The sequence below is a fragment of the Opisthocomus hoazin genome, chromosome 4 (genome assembly GCF_030867145.1).
Source record: "Opisthocomus hoazin isolate bOpiHoa1 chromosome 4, bOpiHoa1.hap1, whole genome shotgun sequence".
Taxonomy (NCBI): domain Eukaryota; kingdom Metazoa; phylum Chordata; class Aves; order Opisthocomiformes; family Opisthocomidae; genus Opisthocomus; species Opisthocomus hoazin.
The window spans coordinates 54,130,058-54,151,149 of NC_134417.1; the positions used below are offsets into that span (position 1 = coordinate 54,130,058).

Below are 21,092 nucleotides of genomic sequence, written 5' to 3' on the forward strand. Positions count from 1 at the left end.
GTTTACTTCTGAACACTAAAAAAAAAAAAGAATACTGTGCTAAATTTTGAAAATATATGGTAGTCTCTTGCTAAAATTTCTTCTGGTTCCTGTGTTCATGAGTTGCCGAAGGGAAGAAGCAGCAGTATATGGTTTCTTTTCATCTGATTTGTACTTGCAAACTAAGAAACCTTCTGATGATGGCAGTGTCAAAATGTGGGGAATAGAAGATCTTGTTGCTTGGTGGTTTTTCTTATGAACCTTATTTATAATTTTGCCATTGTAGATACCTGAAGTTTGTTCTTGCATATGTGGTACAATCCAGTTCCTTCATCACCCAGAGTAACTTCAGTACCAGCAAGATGGCTCCCTTATTGTAGCGTTCAGCTTCTCAGCCTAGGCAGAGTACAGCACGCACACAGTTACTCAGTTTGTGGTATTCTTGCTCTGTGAAGTACACCTGAATGGCACCGCCTTTTGCTTTAGGCTTCCATTGACCAGTCTTTTGCATGATCTGTTGAGTAAAGGCCCCTATACTGTGTGTGAAGGTTGGGGGGGAAAAGGACCAGCTGGCAGAACAGAGAAATGGAATCAATTAAGTTTCTGTCCTTTACCTCTTCTGTAGGGTAAAATTTGCACTTGATTGCAAGAGAGAGAAAGGTGGCTGTATCCCAGGTCATAGGCTGTTTTGTATCCTTTCTTTAAATGATTTACGTGTGTATCTGAGCAGGGAATTATCACCTTCTAACTTAGAAATAGTTGTGTGTGGAGTTTGGTTCTGTAACCATAGACTAGCAGCCCAAATTAAACGTGAAAGTCATTAAAAACTAAGCAAACTTTAAAGTGAAGAAAAATATGTGTTTTTAAGACATAGTGACTGTAATTACAGGTTTAGCTTTACTGTAACTCAGTGGTGAAAAATCACTTTGGAACCAGAGACTGCCAAGCTGCAGACGAATGAAGATGATCTATGACTAGTGGTACTTCCTAGAGGTCTGATTCCAGAATCTTGGGATCATTCCTGAGCCATTGTATGTCCCAATAATCCTCCAAATCTTTTAATGTGTAAAGGTATATACTGCTTTTACAAGGACCCATTACTTAAAAAAGAAGGATTTGGGTTGTGTATGATTTGTTTTGGAGGCGCATGGGATTTGCAGATGCCTTGTGGAAATGAATTGTTCTCCTGAAACAGAAATCTGGGCACTAAAAGAGAATACCTAGCAAAAAACCCAGTCTCCTTTGTCCCGCTTCAGAAACATACACTGTGAGAAAAAAGTGCTTTAGATTCCTTAAAATACAGAACTTTTTTGTACTCTTGTGTTTTGGGGCTTGCAGTGTTATTAGCTCAAAGGAGAGGTATGCTTTTTCCTGACAACTATGTTTAGCCAGAAGGAATAGTCCTTTTTAAAGCAAATTGGAATGAGTGTATGAGAGCGTGAAATTATCAGCAGTGCTGGCGCACATTTACATTACTTCTACATAGTCTTTTGAATGACCACACAACAGAACAAGTACTTCATTTCCACTGTGTTGATTTTTCTTGACAAAACATGGCAGTCTGTCCAAAGGAGGGTGTTTAGCCAAGATAAATATAAAATTTATGATTAAGCAAAGTGTTCCCTTATTATAATCCCCAAAGAGAATTTGAGACTTGTTAAATATAATGTGCCTAGGTAGTTTTAAGAGTAAATTATCCTTTAAGCTTTTAAATGCTGAAATACAGCAACACGATCAACCACTTGAGATCTTACCAGCAGAAACAACACTGCATACTGATTTTCTTTGAACCAAGTAGCAAAAACCTGTACATAAATCTGAGGTGATATATTGTATATGATGTATTCAGTCAGTTTTACAGGCCTGTACAAAGATCAAGAATCCATGTCAGTGGCATGGTTTATAAAGCCATGTCTCAGTCTTTTCTGTGCTTTCTGTTATAGAAGAAAGCAAGTAAACCTTTTTGACCGCATGGACAAAAATTGGTAACATGATTACACTTCTGGCACATTGCTTTAACTGCTATGTTTATGGAATACCACTTTAAAAAGCTATGGTGACTGTCAAGATTATTCATTAAAATAAAAGTAGAATGAAAACTGATTGAGGAGATGACTGGATTTTGACCTTTGTGGTGCCAGTGTTGGCTTTGGAGTGCAGTGTTCTGATTAACTTGTGAGTGTACTTAGATAGTGAATATTAAATGATCTCACTGTGTCATTCAAGGACTATGAACTTCCAAAATCAAGGATAACATTAGATGTCAGCCAAGTATTTTGTCCTTCTCGTGGTTTGTCTTTACATCTGAATTAGTGCCAGTTTGCACAGATTGTGTGTCAGCTTAAATACAAGAAACAGGCCTCAGTCTGCTTGAACTCGTTCCACCAAAGACTTCTAAAAACTTTCGGTAGTCTGCAAACTGTAATGGTTGTTTCACATTAAGTTGCTTTGTAGAATTATAAAACAGCTTTTCTTGTGCTTTCAAATAAAATGTTGTCATCCGCTAATGAATGAGATACCATCTGTAATAATTAAGGTTATTCTACTTGTTTTCCCCCTGCAGCAAAACTTCTGAAGGTTTGCAGAAGACAGTAAGAGAACCACCAAGAAGGCTGTTGCAGTATTGTAAGTACTGCACCCAGGAAAAAAAAGAAATACGCGAATTAAGAGTGTTGTAAAGATATTTTCATTTTTGGGGGGGAAAAATGAGCTACATAAAGGGATTACTTGTAAAATACAGAGCAGGATGTATTGTAGCAATCGTGTTAATAATTTACAAGGGAAAAATTGCACTCTTGTAAAATCTAAAATTGTATCCTTGTGCAGTGTAATCAGAAATTTACCAATAGCAGTGAAAAATATTTCTCTATCCACCAAAGATTGATCTAGTTTATATACATTTGTTTATTTAAAACTATCAGAATTTAGAAAATCATTGTAGTTTTGTAGGTTTGTCATTTGTTTTAGTGACTTATTGTTTAGGTTATTTTGCAGAATTATTTATTTGCTGATTTATTTATGTATTTCATTATTTATTTATTTGATTATTTAGTAAATTATTTATCTGATGAATTATTAATACATCTTCATGACATGCTTTAAATTATTTATAACTTAATTTTGAGTTTATTGCTTTTCGACGCTGCATTGTTACTGACTAGTTTTGATTTTTTTTTCTTGGTTCTTGAAAATTAAAGTACTAGCTCTAAGGCAAAAGTATATTCTTTGCAGAATCCATAGATGGTTTTCAATGAAGTAATTTACCATGTAGATACTAATTTTGTTTAGTTTTATATTGCTTGATATCACTTTTCTACTTATTTAGCTTTTGCTTCTATTATTTCATAGACGTGTCAAGATCAAATGAGTGACCTTTAAGGAGCAAGGATAAATGTTTACTTTAAAACATGTAGAAACAGAGTAGTTCTATTTTCCCCGTAATAAGGACTCTTTAATTATTCTTAAGGTTAACTTGAGATATTTTTGTCCCAATAAAATGAATGTATTTGAAGTGAGACTCTTGATATTTGAACTAATACATGTAACTTCTAATAAGAAAATAATATATTCACATTAATAACTCTCATATGAAGAGTTCCTTTTTAGCGACAAGGTTTCAAGTACATGGGGAGGCACAGTGGTGTCTTTAGACACATGCAGAAGAAGATACATGTCAAGGGGGGAAGGTGGTGAGCAGGATATTTTTTCCGCACGTTTTTTCCATGCGTAGGAATTTCTAAGCTCCGAAAATACAGCACGTCTGTGTTGTTGTGTGTAAACTACTCTCAGGCCCAGGGTTCACAAAGAATCATTCCTAGTGCACAACATACTGTTGTGAAGCCTGGTTTTGTGTTGCTTTCTTTTGCTGATTAAAAAGGTCTGAAATCTCATCTTTTGCTCCAGATAGGCTTGAGTAGATGTATAAAAGCAGTGTAAGGGGCTAATTTTAGGCTTCACATATGAGCACCAGCTCTACAGAGTTTAAGACGGGTGTCTGGGATCAGAATTCAGCTCGGAGTCAATTCCGACTGCTGGGTTTTTCGGCGCTGGTGAGCCTCTTACCCAAAGTTGGCTGTTCGACCTCAGATCCCGATGGGCAGCTCGCGGGGCATCGGGAAGCCACCTTGCAGGAGAGCGCTGTGACTGACAGCCCTGTTCCAGAGCTGTCACGAACAGGGCAGAGCAGCAGCTCCTGCGAAAGTACCATGTGCATAGCGTCGCCTTTATTCTATGTTTAGTGCCTGAAATGAGTTAGTATATACTTTAAAGTTTTAACGCAGCATGGAAAGGCTGCATTGTACATTTCAAGTTTCAATGCTGTTGAAATACAGTAGAAATGGCCTCTGTAGACAGGTTTCACTATAGAACTTAAATTATGCATGTGTATATCCAAATTCCTTATTTTGAAATATTGAATATATGAATATTTAATTTGTATCTTGCTTTAGTATCTTTATATGCTTGCCTTAAAGGAAGCTGTTTCCTTTGATTTATAAACATGGATAAAAATGTGTGTACAGTATGTATCAATGGTTTTTCTCTCTACGGTGTTAGACGAACAGCTTTAGATAATGATAGCTACTGATTTTTTTCCTGCAGTTTGCTACTATTGTATAAAACGTAAATTTGTCATATTTGTTCTATTAATCTTACTTGAATTTCAAATTCATTTGCTTCCCAGTAATACTTTCTTAATTACATACGTTAAGAAAAGTCAAGTATGTTGCAGATCTTAACTATGCAGTGTTTTTGGTCTGTGCACAGTAACAAAGCTCTGAATATTATTATTTGGGGCAGAGTTCCAATCTGAAATTTTTATTTCTCCTGATTTGAATGTTTTCAATGAAGCTGAGAACTCCGAGGGAGTTCCTCAACATATACCAGTTTATGTGACATGCTCTATGAAATTTAGTACAGTCACTCTTATTTCCTTGTGTAAATGAGGTCTTATTGTTGAATAAGACCTATTATAAGCAGTTACAAAGGTAAGTGCTGTCAATGCATTCTGCCACCAGTTTCTCGGAGTATGAAACACTTCCTGAAAGACGTGCTGCTACTGTTATAGGGTAATATAATGCAGCTTATGTGTTGGCACTGAAAGTAGCTACTTCATAATGATGACAAGTGAAAGTACAGCCAAAGGTCACATTAAACAAGAGATTTCTTTCACACCTCATCTATTTTCTGGATGTGGTATGAAAGTAGCTTTGTTCCCTACGCTTCAGTATTTTTAAAAAGAAGTTATCTTGAAATAATTTTTTGTGCCTTGTATTAGTATAGTTTGTTCACATTTTAAGAGATGGACTGTGGAATTCTAGAATACTAACTTCAGTGCTACAAGTGTTCGAAATTAGCTTAAATTGTGGGTGCAAATAGACAACAGAAGTAGTATTTCATCTCATCTTTTTTTTGGTTTACGACTTTGCTTAAAGGCATAGCTTTAATTTCTAGAAAAAGAACTATTAATGTGCAAAGTGGTATTTGTATTGATATTGCATTGCTACCTATGGTTTTATTCTTTTTTGTGTCTTTTAAGAAAGATATTTTTTTCTGATAATTGCATTCTATTGTTCAGAAATAGAAAAAGAGTGAACCTGTCTGTGTTGACAGATTGTTTCTTAGCTCTGTTTCAAAGAGATCCTGCCAGTAATGTGAAAGGATAATTTATGTGGTATGCTCAGTCAGTTCCCCATCTTACACTGAAATGGCCAACCAGGATGCTAAAATAAGGTGTCATTTTAAAAATGTGAATAATCACGTATTAGATAATGAAAATGGAGCTGGCTTGTTTCACAGAGGTTGCTGAGCAGTTAGGAGATGCTGGTTGGGAAGCCTAAATCTGGTGTGTTATTGGTAGGTGTATTTCTGTTCTAATCTAACTCCATAGAAATTGCAGAAGCCATATTAAGCTCTTCTTCAATTTATTCCATACAGATAAAAGAATTTACATCTCATGAGTCATATATTTCCTGTTGTATCTTTAATACAGCCATTTTTAGTATTTTTCTTGACTCTCTTCTCTATTAGTATGCTTAGAGAGTCTGTGTGTAGGAGCTTGTTATTTCACCCGTGAGGCAAGGAAGAGCTCAAAATCAATAGCAGTGTGTTGTTGACACTAAATGATGTTTCTTCTTGCCACAATAAGTCTTAATTTTGTCATCCTAATGACGCTAGCTTGCGTCAGCATTGTCTCAAATCAAACTTTACAAGTATTAAAAACGTCCTTTGAAAGAAATACTAGAGAAGTATTCCAGTATTTGTAAGCAAGCGTGTACATTGCCTTTGTAAATGAATATCCAAGTTCCATTTCACTTTGTAGGGAAGCTACTTTGCAATGCATTTTGGAAGTCTGTGTTAAAGGATGTAGGATTGATCAGAGATGACAGTGATGAAAGCATGGTGTTTTGAGAAGAAATGATGCAAACATTATGTAAAATATAAGGTCACGTAAAATATGTATCGTACTAAGACCTCAGTTAAAAAAAAAAAAAAAAACAAACCCAAAGCAAAAAAACTCAAACTAGTGGAATTTCTGTGTGTTTCACAGAAACATCTTTGCAGTGCTGCCAAGAAAGAGGATGTCTGCAAGAGGAAAAAGGAAAAGGTACAGCCAGCAAGATGTTACCCGGCTAGGTCCAGGACTGTGCTCTATAGCATGTTCAAAAAGGAGTAAGCAGTTGTTCTCGACTTGAACTGAGGATCCCATAGGGACCTAGGAGCTGTAGAAAGGTGTGAATTTGAGAGGAAGCAATGTAACCATGGGAAGCAGTAGTGTGACGACAGGAACTTACGGCCATGATGTTGGTAGCAACAGTGGGTTTTTGAGAAGCACAGGGTCTTTGTGTCAGACATCTGAAAGCAATAGCAGAGACGAATCATCCTATTACATTATTAAAATATCCTACTCCTTACAACAACGTATTTGTACATTTATATACATATCTTTCACTGTATGATAGATGCTGCTTGTTTTATCTGAAAGAACATTAGCAGGTACTACAGCTGCATGGTTAAACATCACGTCATAACCCCACAAGCCTGTTCTATGAAAGCCTTTTAACAGTAGCAGCTTTATTACTAGCTACACACATGTGGCTTTTCTATTTACACTATTTTCATTATTTTATATTTTTATGCAAAATGTGGGTTCTCAGATGTTCGTAGTGTAAGCTGCAATCTAATGTTTTGTGGTGTACAATATCTTCCCTTCTCATTTTTTCTGTATTATTTTCATAATGTCACCTGACATAAACTGTCCACTTCTCATGATGACCTTTCCCGGAGAGGAAATGCCTCCTATTTTGCAGGGAGTGAAAAAAATACTCATAAGAATTACAGTAACTGGTTATATTTCAGTAATGGTAATGAGTATTATATAAACTTTAAGCAATCTTTTGTGATTTTTTTGAATTTGTGTTAAATGCAAGAAACAAGTAGCACCTAACAGAACATGACCAGTAACTTCAGAAAGGTAGCTCATTGAGTTTATTTACCTCAAATCCAGAAAGTTTTTGATGATTCTCCTTCTTGCTGAAATATGTTTTGGGGAGTTAGGTCAAGTCTACATCAGGAGCACTTTACCAATTTATTTATACTAGCAACACACATCTACCTCAGGTGCAACTTACTAGCAAAGTGGTAGTCAGAATAGCTTAGCCTGGTTCAAGCATCTCCTACTTCTTCGTTCTGTCTCCAGTGCTGAGAGAAGCTAAAAATCAGTGTTGCTAGTAGAACTTCCTCTTCTTTGCATGAAGTTAGCACACTCGTGGAATACCACCAGCATACTCTATCCTGCTCCATGCGTAATCTTACCATACACATTGAGATGTACCAGAAAGAGCCTCTAACATCTTGTCAGCAACACGGTGAAGAAGCAGGAAGTTCAGTGAAGAGGGCTGTGCCTAGTGTGGTGTCTCCTCTACTGAAACATGTTTTTCCTTTCAGCTGAACTTCCGATCTTGTAAACATTTGAGTGTAACTTACAACAAGCTGATAGTGGCACTGAAGTTGATGAATATTTTCTCTTACAGCATTATATTTAGTAAACAATGATTTTAGACTATTTTCTTTATCCCAGGCTCTTGCATTTGACATATGGTTATAGCTGGATTTAATGTTCCTTACTTTCTTGTGAGGATCAACAAACATTAAAAATGTCCCTTGTAGTGGTTGTGAAAACAGCAAAAATAGGAAATGCAGAGTTTTGTTATTCTCCCTTTTTTGGTGGTGGTTTATATTGTTTCTTGTGTGTTTGTAACTGCTAGATTTCAGTTGACCAGAGTTTTCAAAGACCCTAGGCATCTGGAATTGTCCCATTTTATAATATTTATGTCAATTTTAACATTTGATAAAAAAATTGAGTGGTTTTAGATTACTACTGCAAAACTTAACTTTGTACAGTAAGCTTTAATAAGAATTTTGTATGATTTGTGGCTTCAGGTAAGCACAAAGTAATTCCTTTAAAATTATAATATCTTTTGATATACATATAGTTGGTGTGTATGATTTATCTAGAAACTCGATATGTAAGCTTTTCTTTGAAATTTCTTCTAATTTGCAGTCAACAAATGAAAATATTGCAATTATTTGACTAGGTAAATTTACTTTTTTCTGTTTTTGTACAGAACTGGTTTTGTTTCTGTACTGTGCAACTCCTCGCCATGGTATGTCTAAGCTATCTCTTTAATTGATTTAAAAGATGATTTTCATAACATTTTCATTCATGATTTATAAAGAGTTCTATTTGCCTTCCTTTGCCTACTTATTCTTAACAAATACCTGTACTACCTGGGAGTGAGTGTAAAAGTAACTTGGGAGTGAGAGGTATGTTTAGTAACAACCTGAAAAAAAATCTTTTGTTTCTCTTTAATCACCTAAAATCTATACTACTACTCTTAAGACTCTTAGAGAGAGACTTTATTGTATGCATGTATATGCCATATGTTCTTAGAACAATTAGTAAAACTATGGGCACATCAGAAGGCATATTCAAAATATGTTTCACTGAGAATGCAGAATAAGTAGCTGATCTATTGAGTAGAGTTGTCCATTGATTCTAAAGATATTTTTTTCTTTGCTCCAACAAATCAAGATGGTAATCATTTATAATTTCTTGCCGTCATGAAAAGGAGTGATGAATAATATGATTGGAAGGAATGCATGAGTCATGAAACAGGGAGCTGGGCAATCATGGAAAAATTCACTTTAAAAACTCACTTCCGCTTACCATGATCTGTAATGTGAGTTCAGTTTTCTGTAACATAATCCAGAAATTACGACGGTAGAGGTTTTAATAAAAGCCTTGCGGGGATGAACAACAGCTCTCCTAAGTTGATTCTAACATTGGTTGGTGGATTATAAAAAGGAGTTCTTTAACACTCAGCTAAAAGTGATCGCCGATACCATGACCAAAGGACACTCTCTCTTCTGACCCCCATATGAATGTGCAAATAAAATGTCTTAAAATATACTACAGTTAATATGGGGTGAGTGTAGACTGTACAGTCTTGAAAGTATCTGCACTACTATCAAACAGCTTTTAAGAGCTGTTAAAATATTGATAGAGCACTTATGAAACTCTTCTTTTTATTTCAGATGTAGATCTGTGTAGCCAGTCAACATTTATACTCTCTTTCTTGGTTGTACAGCTACACATAAAAGAGAATAAAACCAAGTATTGTCACTAAATAAATGGCTTAATTTGTCATAGCTCCACCCACAAAAAAATCCATCTGGCTTTCAGCTTTTTTCCCATACTAAAATCATCAAGTATGTATGAAAAAAAAATGCTCAGTAGAATCAAGCACCAACTCTGTGTCCCAGGCAAGACTCAGAGAACCAGCTGTTGTTCTCCCTGCAGTGACCTGGGCTAGGCAGCCTAGCATCTGCCTCTGTTTTCTTTTCAGTCACCCAAGCCAGATTTCTTCGAAGCCTATTGCTGCTATTTTCCCTGCAGTCACTCATGCTAATTTCTTTTACATGCTACAGCTGTTTTAGAAAGATCTCTTCCCTTTTTCTTTTCTGACTCACTCCTTCTGTGAATTTAAAGAGGTGACTTTTAAAATGCCTGGATAATGTTGAGCATAGGACTGTTCTGGCTGTCTTGCTTTAAGGCATAGGTCAGCACTATAGAAAAAGGGCAAATTAGATTTACTTTGCAAAGCAAAGCTCAGTCTCAGCTGTGGCTCTTATGGGCAAAGAATCTTGATCTTGAACAGAGTTAATTACATGCATTTGACTTGTGAGAATCAAGGTGAAGCTGTTAGTGGTGGCTTGGGACAGGGCAGAGTTCAGAAACACGCAGGAACAAAAAGGGAGATATTTTCCTCTGTGAACTAACAGTATGAAAAAATTACATGGCAAAATGCTGTCAATGAGAATAAAAGGCTATTAATGATATATACCTTAATAGGAATAAGCTGACCTCCAGAAGGCAATACTGCTAAATATTTAAATGCATAACAGTGAAGTGTAAGTTTGCCATTTTGGGGGAGATACAATTCAGCTTTCACAATCATTGCCAATGGAAATTATGGAAAAACTTTTAGAAAGGCTTCTTTTTTTGTGTGTAAAAACAAAAGTCTGTTTTTTCTTTTTTTCTGTAAGACATTTAAATATTAAACTGAGCCAGAGGTTCTTGGTTCTTTGCACATTTTATAGTGACTGTATTTTAGGAGAGATTGTGCACCTTGTTTTCAGGTTGCAGTCTTAAAACAATTCTTTGGCAACTCCAAAACAGTTTATGTGGACATGTGATTTTAAAGAAAAAGTTACTCTGGCTACTACTGAGTGACTAGAATTTGCCTTAGCTGAAAATGCAAATGATGTGCATAATATGAACATTTTAGCCATTCAAGATCAACATGAAGTGCTTTTTCAGTCATCTTTGTTCTGGGACAGCTAGTCTAATTATTGTTTGAATAAATACTGCTCTACAATATAAATTGAAGCATAGTAAAGATAATTGATTAGGAGAATCACTTCAGAAACTGGAGAAGGTAGCCTTACTAAGCCTCTTTCCATAGCCATGTGTTCTCACCACTTTTATGCAGGCTGCTGCTTGACATCTGTGCATTCTTTTCCTGTGTTAGTTTTAATCTTTGTTAATTTTCAGATCTGACTACATTAGTGCTAGGTGAAGGAAGGACTGAAAAAAGGGGGTAGGAGGCAGTCATGAAGCAATGCTCTGAGCCAGTGCCCAGGTCTGGTGTTAAAAGATACTGCTGCCAGGTATGTAAAGCGCACAGGGCAGTAATCGCTTACTGTCTCTGAAGTTTATCTCACTGTATTTTGCAACAGCAGGAGTGAAAATTGTAATATGTTTGGCTACTTCTGACTCTGGTATACTCATTTCTACTTTAGTTGATCTTCAGAAAGTACGACAAAAACTCATAGATACCGGAAAAAATAATGCAGAAAAAAACCCCTATACTCTCTGAAAGAAATGAGCCAAAATTGTCTAAGGTAAAAATTTATGTGTTATTTATAAGGCTTAGTTGACATCCTGTGTATAGAAATTCAACTTATATCTTCTAATTTTTCTTGTATATACCTCCATTAGCTCATCTGTCATGTGAGTCTTGGGTCTCAACATTTACCAAAACTTTTCCCAACAAAGAATTTCTTGTACTCTTCTGGTACAAACATGAATGAATGTGCAAATCCTCTGTGTTCAAAACTCATGCTCTAGTTAAATTAAATACACCTCCCCACATGTGTGTATATATTCTGATTTTAAAGAAGTATTTTTTGTGCAGTTATTTCATGAATATCATGCTCTCAAGTACAGTGTTTTGTTCACATGATGCTTTCAGAGTCTTAAAAAAGCCTCAAGAGAAAAGTAGTGCATGTGACAAAATATTTGAAGAAATGAGGTTAATACAGGGATTTGGGAAGACCTAAGTTAACAAGCTATTTAAGGTCCTATTGCTGTTTTCTATATAATTAGCACTAGTGATGCGTAAATATCTGTTGAATACAAATAGCTTGAGCAAAAACACTTATGGTTTCCCGTAAATCAAATTACAGAATCGCAGAATAGTTCAGGTCAGAGGGCACCTTGCAAGATCATCTAGTCCAACCCCTCAACTCAAAGCAGGGTCACCTAGAGCAGGTTCCTCAGGACGTTGTCTGGTTGGGCTTTGATTCTTTGCAAAGATGGAGAATCCACAAATGCTCTGGACAACTCCCTCCAGTCTTTGGTTATCCTCACAGTGAAAGTTTTTCTTATTTTTTAGTGGGATTTCTTGTATTTATGTCCGTTAACTTTTGTTTGTTTGCTGGATACCACTGAGAAGAGTCAGGCTCCATCTTCTGTACTCCCTCCAATCAGAAAGGTCCAGAAATAAATAAAATCCCATGTGCCTTTTCTTCTCAAGGCTAAACAATTCCAGCTCTCTCAGCATCTGCTCATATTTCATATGTTTTAAACCCTTAATTGTCTTTCCAGCCCTCTGCTGGACGCACTTTTATTAAGTCTGTGTCTCTCTTGTCTGGAGCCCCGAACTGTATATGGTACCCTAGAAGCGTATCACCAGTGCTATCTAAAGGGGAATAATCACCTCGCTTGACTTCCTGGTAATATTTTTCCTAGTGGTCTTGTCCTTTTCTGCTGTCTGGAAACCAGACTTGGTGTCCACTAGGATACTTGGATCCTTTTCTGCAAAGCTGCTTTCCAGACGCTTGGCTGCTAGCCTGTAGTGTGGCACATAGGGTAGTTCTTTTTGCTGACCGATGTGAGGCTGACCAGCCTGGAGTTCCACGGACCCTCCTTCTTGCTCTCCTTCAAGAGGAGTGACATTTGATTTGCTCAGGTCCTTAGGACCCTGCTGTGATCTCCATGCCCTTTCAAAGATTACTCTGAGTGGCCTTGCAATGAGTTTATCCAGCTCCATCAGTGCTTGTGAGCCCATCCCTTCAGGGCTCATGGACTTGTGTACATCCAGTTTGTTTAAATATTCCCAAACCTGATCCTGCTCCACATGGATCAGTCTACTGTGCCCTGGACTTTCACACTGTTTCAGAGAGCTGGGATTGCTGAAGGCTTGTCTTACCAGTAAAGACTGAGGCAAAGAAGGCATTGAGGATCGTGGCCTTCTCTTTGCCCTTTGTGACCAAGTTCCCATTCAGTGGTAGGCCCACACATTCCCGAATCTTCCTTTTCCTGCTGGTGTCCTTGATGTCCCTTAAATCCATCACCACATTCACCTCCAGCTAGGCTTTGGCTTTCCTAACCCCATCCCTGCATATTTGAATGATGTCTCTATATTCCTGTTGGGTTACCTGTGCCTGCTTCCATGTCCTGTACGCTTTCTTTTTGTGTTTGAGTTTTGCTAGCTGCTCCTTGTTCATGCATTCAGTCCTTCTGCCATGTTTTCTTGTTTTTGTGCTTTTTGGGATGAACCATTCTTAAGCTTGGAGGATGACATCCTTGACAATCCACCAGCTTTGCTGGACCCTTCTCTCCACAATGACCTGCCATGAGATTCTTCTAAGCAGATCCCTGAACAGGTCAGAGGCTCCGCTGCTGAAATCTGGGGTTATGATCCTGCTTTTAGCTTTTTTCCCCTCTTCTCAGGGTGCTGAATTCCACAGTCTCATGGTCACTGCACCAAAGTTTGCCTCCAACTTTTATATGCCTGATCAGTTCTTCCTTGTTGTAAGCGTGAGGTCCAGAAGAAAGCCTCCCTGTCATCAGCACTGTTTTGGTTTGGCCTGGATAAAATGCCAGGTGCCCACCAAAGCCGCTGTATCACTCCCCCTCCTCTCTGGACAGAGGAGAAGAAATACGGTGAAAGGCTCGTGGATCGAGATAGGAACAGGGAGAGATCACTCACCAATTACCGTCACGGGCAGAACAGATTGAACTTGGGGAGAAAAAAAAAGTGTATCACCAATCAAATCAGAGTAGGGTAATAAGAACTAAAACTAAATCTTAAAACACCTTCCCCCCACCCCTCCCTTCTTCCTGGGCCTAGCTTGAATCCCATTTCACCCCCTCCTCCCCCTGAGCATGGATCCCTTCCATGGGGTGCGGTCGTTCAGGAACAGGCTGCTCCAGCATGGGTCCCCCAGGGGGTCACAAGCCCTACCAGCAAACCTGCTGTCGTGTGGGTTCCTGTCTCTGTGGGTCCACAGGTCCTGGCAGGAGCCTGCTCCGATGTGGGCTCCCGACAGGGTCACAGCCTCCTGGCATCCACCAGCTCCAGTGTGGGGTTCCTTCCATGGGCTGTGGGTGGATATCTGCTCCACCATGGACCTCCATGGGCAGCAGGGGAACAGCCTGCCTCACCATGATCTTCATCAAGAGCTGCAGGGGAAAATTTCTGCTCTGGCGTCTCGAGCACCTCCTCCCCCTCCTTCTTTCACTGACCTTTGTGTCTGCAGAGTTGTTTCTCTCACACAGTCTCACTCCTCTCTCTCAACTGCTGCTCCCCAGCAGTTTTTTTCCACTTCTTAAATACGTTATCATAGAGGCACTACCACTATGTTGGTGGCACTATCACAGTTGGTGGTGGCCTTGGCCAGTGGTGGGTCCGTCTTAGGGTGGCTGGCATTTGCTTTATCAGACATGGGGGAAGCTTCTCACAGAAGCCACCCCTGTAGCCCCCTCGCTACCAAAACCTTGCCACGCAAACCCACAACATATTTGTGTCATGAAGTTATTGCACTCCAGAAAACCTCTGGATTGCTTGTTCCATGCTGTCTTATTCCTTAAGCAGGTGCTGGCGTGGTTAGAGTCCACCATGAGGACCAGGGCCTGCAAATGTGAGGGGAGTCGTAGGGAGTGTTACCCAAGGGGTTGTTCCACTCAGCTTAAGCTGTTAAAGGTAAGAAGAAATTTTTCCTTTTCAAAAGGGAGAAGGGGTAGAATATATGGAATAGATTAGAAAAAAAGTAATTTCTTGTCTGATATTAGGAATTGGTCGTTGCCCTGATTAGATAGCAGGGGTGTGGGATAGAGATCTTATTTTTACCCAGATATTGTATGTGAAGCAAGAGATTAGTGAATATTTTGCTAAAAAGCATAGAAAATTGCAACTAAATATTTTTTATTTCCTCATTCATTACTACTAATGCTTCTGTGAAAACATGGTCATCCTCACTATTTCTTTTTGACAACCAATTCCACAAAAATTTCTACTATCAGGTGATTAAACATGTGGAAGGAAGGCTGGAAGAGGAAGGGGTCACATGAAAGAATAGCCATATGTCCTGTGATGCAAGGTCTCATTTTTGTAACAGATTATTTTCTGATATTCAGTCTTTTTTAGTCTTTTACCTTCAGTTATATTTTTAAAGTATTATTGTTAGAACTGCAACTGAAGTTTAGTGATTTCTCTTTTTTTTTTTAATTTAGAGTAGGACAGTTAGAGACCTCGTGTTTGATGATATTTTTGCTTTGGAACTTGCAATGTTCTAGCTTTCTTACATTGTTCTCAAGCATGTAGTAAGCCCATAATCTTAATAAAAGGACAGCAAAGACACAGCTGAAGTGCATTCCATTCATTCAATACAAGAGGTGTTAGTTGTTCCATATGGTTGTGTCAACCGACCTGTTAGCTAAAACGTGATTAGAAGTTGAGTTGCTTTCTCTCATGCTGCCTTTGTTGTGCTGATTACAAGAGTATCTTACTCTGTAAGTCTGGGCATTTCTTTACACAGAGGATGATTTTTCACTGCACACTTAGTATGCCTTTTATTTGTTGTATGAAATAGCAAAATGAAGTGGTTTGCATAACACTTTTTTGTGCAGAATACTGTAAAGATCATAGCATCTGCTGGTGTTGGTATATACTCGAAATGGCTATTGTATTCAGGGATGCATCCCCCAAGATGTGGGCAACATGAATGAGGCCTGCTTCTACTACTAAATAATAAACCTCCTTTACTAACCTTTATATAATGTCACTTCCTATCTTACCTCAATTTATTTCATCCATTTTGGTCTTTGAGGATGATCATTATACGTAGAAAGAAAAGAAGACTTTGCAGGAGGATAGACCTGAATGCCTGCATTCGTGTCTGAGCTGTGATAATGAATTTTTTTTTTTCTTCAAAATCAGACTTCTACAATTGCTGGCTTGACTGGGCTGACTAGCTGAGCGACTTGCATGTTAAAACTAAAAACAAAATCAGTCAATCTAATGCCTCCTTCAAGAGGAGGGGGAAAATGGGTTATTTTTACAACTTTTTTTCCAAGTATTTCTGAGTTGATGTGGTTGACTTGATGAAACATCTGGGAGTGAGCTACTTGTGGGTTTGTTTTTTTTTTCCTTTTCCCCAGAGTCTTCAGGTGTTTTGAAGCCTTCATGACAGTTAATTCAGATGACTCAGAGGTCAATTCAACGTCTAGTGACTGTCCAGATATTGGTTTGTAACTCTGAATTAGGTCAAGAAATGATCTGATTCTTAACAGCCTGCGTGTTTTTTTACGAACATTATACTTGGTATTTTTGCTTAAAATGATTTGCAAGCACCGGTTTTAGAAGGAAAAAACCTCTTATCAGCATATTCCCAAATAAAAATATCTCTTGTTGGTTCTAGTCTATTAAAAATTTCTTGTTTAAAGTTCATATTCAGAAACATGCCTAGCAGGGTTTGTACCTTTGGCTTACCTTGCATACCTTGTAGTCAGCTCTGGTTGCTATTTTTTTGTTGATGGTGGACAGAAAAAGATCTTTGGTAGGTCAGGTTAAAATGCAGCTCTAGCGAATCTTGGAGGTTGAGCCTGTGCTTTCTGCCAAAATGGTAATGATGGGTGTTTTGTTGATTTCTGTACCTTGGACAGCATTGCTATGAGAATCGGGAGATGACAAGTTCGGTTCCTAATTCACTACCACGTGCTCTCTGGGGCCCTCCTCTGCCTCACTTCCTTGTGGAGGTGACATTTACTGAATGGTAAATGCAGATAAAACTGAGTGTTCCTTTCTTGTTTATCTCCAGGTTGTGTCAGAGCGTACAAATAGTTGTGATGAAGAAATGTGAGGAAAGGAAACTAGATTGATGGGAGGTGAAAAATCACACCAAGAGTGACTGAGGGTGAGAAGAATCTGTGAACCTATGCCTTAGGTGAGGATGTTTTGTCAAAGCTGATATTTGGCAACTTGATTCTTTGGCATAAATAAAATTATAAATTTACCCAGTACTCCCTTAGGGGTATTTCTTATAAGCAGATATTATTGACTATAGCTAGACCCAGAACTGATAGGAGCATGAAGAAATGCAGTGATTTTCTTATACACTGAGAATTATGTATGAGAATTTCTCATACACTTTGTATTCTTACAGAGGCAGTGAAGATTTCAGTGAAACTTTCTAATTGGGTAAATTAAGGCTGATTTACTCTCTTTCTTGGGCTTGATGCTTCTCAACCCCATTTTTTAGTCTCGATCACTTTTTTTATTTAACCTTTGGAGAAAGCCTACTTAAAACATTACTAAATCATTTATATGTGAGAGAGGTCATTTGTGAAGTTACTGATTATGTCAATAGCTATAACTGCATTTTAATCAGAAAAAGATCAAGCATTGATCCTGATTTCTTACCAAAGTTGTTTCAATCTCTATATTAGCCCATTATTTGCAGTGACTAGCTATCACGTTGGAATGCTTTTGCGTAAGAGTATGAACAAATTCAGAAAGTGAAGTCTGGATACAGAGGTTATTGTGGTGTGTTTTGGGGTTTTTTTTAACCTATAAGGAAACCTGTACAGCAATGAAACTTCATTGTGTACTTGCATTCAAGACTTATTAAGGGAATTGGTATCCAAATCCATTTTTCTACAAGTCAAGAAGTCGACACACTTGTTCAAGAAAGATGCCATAGTAAGTTGGCATCAAAAGTTAAATGACAAAACAGCTTCCTGGATCTCTTTGTTTATAGGGCCCACGTCTGGGTTGTATGAGCAACAGGCAACAAGTTTTATAATTTTTTTTTTAATTTGACCACAGTAAGTACTTTCCTATGAGCCTAAATAACTGACTTCAAAGGCAAATGACTTTTGACTCAGTGATCTGATGCTGGGATCAAGTGTATTTTTATCTTTGGTAGGCTTCTGAAAGTATGTTCCCTCTGTCTGCTAAGACCTAGGTTCTTTGAAAGTTTTTTGGCCCAGCTGCTGAGGAAAGCATAGGTATCAATACCTTGCCTGTGATTTAGTTTCTCCAAGTTTTTTTTTCTTTACAATACTATATTTTTTTGGATTCAGGAATGTTTTAGAATATCCCTTATCATAGTATTAGAAATACTCAGTCCCTATAATGGTGGTGTTCTCCTGAAGATTTTGAGAGATTGAGTTCAGCTTATGCTTGATTGGTTGCAGCAAATGATGATCCACATTTTAAATGAAGAAAGGAAATACCCTACTGTACAGTAAAACTGGAAGACAGATTTTAATGTGTTACTAAAAAGAATAATTGATGTTTGAGAAATACATAGGAAAATTAATTGCTTGCAAATAAATAATCTTAAATTTCATGTCTTTGTGAAAATTTTTTGTATTGTTAAAAGTAGTGTGAAAACATATTTGTATGTCAGCTACTTTGGACTTATATTCCAAACTGTACTTTTCTCTGTATTGAGAATAATGATGAGAAAAAGGGTAAGGCATTTTTGTTGTAGCCAATTTATTTCATTTCAGACTGTATTATCATTTGGTGAAAGCCCTATTGATTAGCCTTCATAGCTTTAGAGAGCTTTTCTTCTAAGCACTTAAAGTTTGAGTTGTCTCAGTCCCATAGGACTGAAAGAAAGCTGTTAGTACCATGAAATTCTTCTTCTGTATGTTTCCAACAGCTTGAAGCCTCTGCTTGGAATGGAAAATATTAGCACATTAATGTTATTAACCCCTTTAGTACAAAATGCTTTTGGAATTAAAAATATTTTTATGTCTTCAAAGTCTGGATTGTTTCTTCTACACAAGTACAGTTTCTTAAAGCTGAAAAATGTGTTGCTGTGCAACAAACAGATGCTGCTCTAACAATGCAATACATTATGTACCAAAAATGATCTTGGTTTTAATCATAGATGCTGATTTAATGAGACAAGACTAGCTTACATCAAAAATGGATTTAGGGTGTGATTTTGTTTTCTCTGTGTTTTCTCTACATAATTAATAGGAATATGGTACCTTATATATTCTGTTTTAAATTTTAAAGTGTACTTTGGTTTTATGTCATTTTATACTCCTGGTTTCTAATTCTGCCTTGTATAATATTCTTTTTTTATACCTTTTTTTGTGATATGAACACAAGGGCATTAGTAAATCTTGTATCTATAATGTGTTTCCTCAAAAAGTATTGCCTTTCTACAGAATCATTTTATTCATGCTTAATCCTTCCATTTTGCCCTCATCTCCTTTTTTATTTATTTTCTGAATGTTTCCTGTCCAGTGTTTTCATCCTGCATTTGCCATGTGGGACACGTAAGATGTTTATCCGTAACTATTGTTAGTTTATGGATCAAAAAAACAATGCTAATCAATATCTTCAGACACTGTCAGTACTTTGCATATTGAGAACACGCCTGACCCTCTGGGAGCATTTCATTGTTGATATCTTTTCAGTTTAACTTTCATTTTATTCTGCAGATATTTTGTAACTCAGCGTTAGTTGCTAGCTCTAATCCTTCTATCACTGATACAAATTTTGACTGACAATTTTACTTTTAGATAAAGTCAGATAATACTATACTTGGGGGGGCGAAGTCTTCATATTGTGTTTTTAATTCCACTGAACCCAGCAGAGTTAAATGTAGTTTGGATGCACAGGGAAGAATTAATGATTGGAAGATACAGAGTTGGTAAATTATTTATTCTGGCCCTGAGGAAGCTGAAAAGCTGAGTGAAAGACTAATAAATCATTTGTGGTAGTGCTGGTTGTCACTTCCAATTATTTTAGACGGTTTTGTGATAAACTGCAGCACCTGCTAGATATCCCTGCACCATCCCTTGATGCTTGCAGTGCAGCTTGTTCAGTCGATTATCAAAGGCAAATTTGTCTAAAGTTTCCTCAGGTTGGAAAGAGAATTACTTTTCTCAGTCACTCCTTCCCCCATTTTTTAAGCTCCTTTCTCACTGCATTCATGAAATAGATAAAATTGATGATATATGTAGAATTTTATTGACATAATGTACATTCAGGTATGGTCGATTGAACCCCTGAGGAACAGGATGAGTGGTTACGTGTCTGTGTGATTGTAAACCTACCCTTGGAAGGCTGGCTCACTTTAATCCTGCTGAATAGCAGCTGTTTCTGAGGTATGAAAACTGATATTCATCCTATGGTTTTGAGGATTGTGTTGTGGAGTGCTGAAGTTAGAAGAGACCGTCCTGAGTATCAGTTGACTCTGTCACTTTTTAAACTTTTCTACTGCTTTTATTCAGAAAGTCTTTGTTTAAAATTACAATTACCTGTACAGAGACCCTGTTGATGTTCAGCATGCAATGCTTCAGTAAGTAGATTAAGGCAGAGAAAAGTAGTTGGAGGACTGGAGAGAAGACTCAGAAAGAGCAGCTGAGTGATTTTGAAGAAGGAGAGGGAGCAAAACATAGGAAAGATTACAGTTGCTGATAGAGAAAGACTGAAAGATCACAGAATCACAGAATGTTCGGGGTTGGAAGGGACCTCTGTGGGTCATCTAGTCCAACCCCCCTGCCGAAGCAGGGTCACCTACAGCAGGCTGCACAGGACCTTGTCCAGGCAGGTCTTGAATATCTCCAGAGAAGGAGACTCCACAACCTCCCTGGGCAGCGTGTTCTAGGGCTCTGTCACCCTCAGAGGGAAGAAGTTCTTCCTCATGTTCAGACGGAACTTCCTGTGCTTCAGTTGGTGCCTGTTGCCCCTTGTCCTGTCGCTGGGTACCACTGAAAAGAGTCTGGCCCCATCCTCTTGACACCCACCCTTGAGATATTTATAAACATTTATAAGGTCCCCTCGCAGCCTTCTCTTCTTCAGGCTGAACAAGCCCAGCTCCCTCAGTCTCTCCTCGTAGGAGAGATGCTCCAGTCCCCTCACAATCCTCATAGCCCTCCGCTGGACTCTCTGCAGTAGCTCCTCATCTTTGTTGAACTGGGGAGTCCAGAACTGGACACAGTACTCCAGTTGGGGCCTCAC

At 37.9% G+C, this 21,092-nt stretch overlaps 1 protein-coding gene and 1 long non-coding RNA gene across 5 annotated transcripts in view; one reads left to right on the top strand and one right to left on the bottom strand.

Annotated features, from left to right (window-relative positions):
• The window catches only part of TBC1D5 (TBC1 domain family member 5), a 326,766-nt gene that overhangs the window by 25,005 nt on the left and 280,669 nt on the right, over positions 1-21,092 (top strand). For 2 of the 4 annotated variants that reach the window (XM_075419055.1, XM_075419057.1), the window contains exons 2-6: positions 2,543-2,604; positions 8,604-8,642; positions 11,093-11,208; positions 14,700-14,807; positions 16,924-17,049. The exons of 1 other annotated variant lie outside the window; for it this stretch is intronic. The gene's annotated coding sequence lies outside the window, so the exon portion shown is untranslated. The remainder of the gene's footprint in view (positions 1-2,542; positions 2,605-8,603; positions 8,643-11,092; positions 11,209-14,699; positions 14,808-16,923; positions 17,050-21,092) is intronic. One more of the 4 variants, XM_075419054.1, reaches the window with a different exon arrangement.
• Positions 1-21,092, bottom strand: part of LOC142361168 (uncharacterized) — a 50,586-nt gene that overhangs the window by 15,170 nt on the left and 14,324 nt on the right. The window lies entirely within an intron of this gene.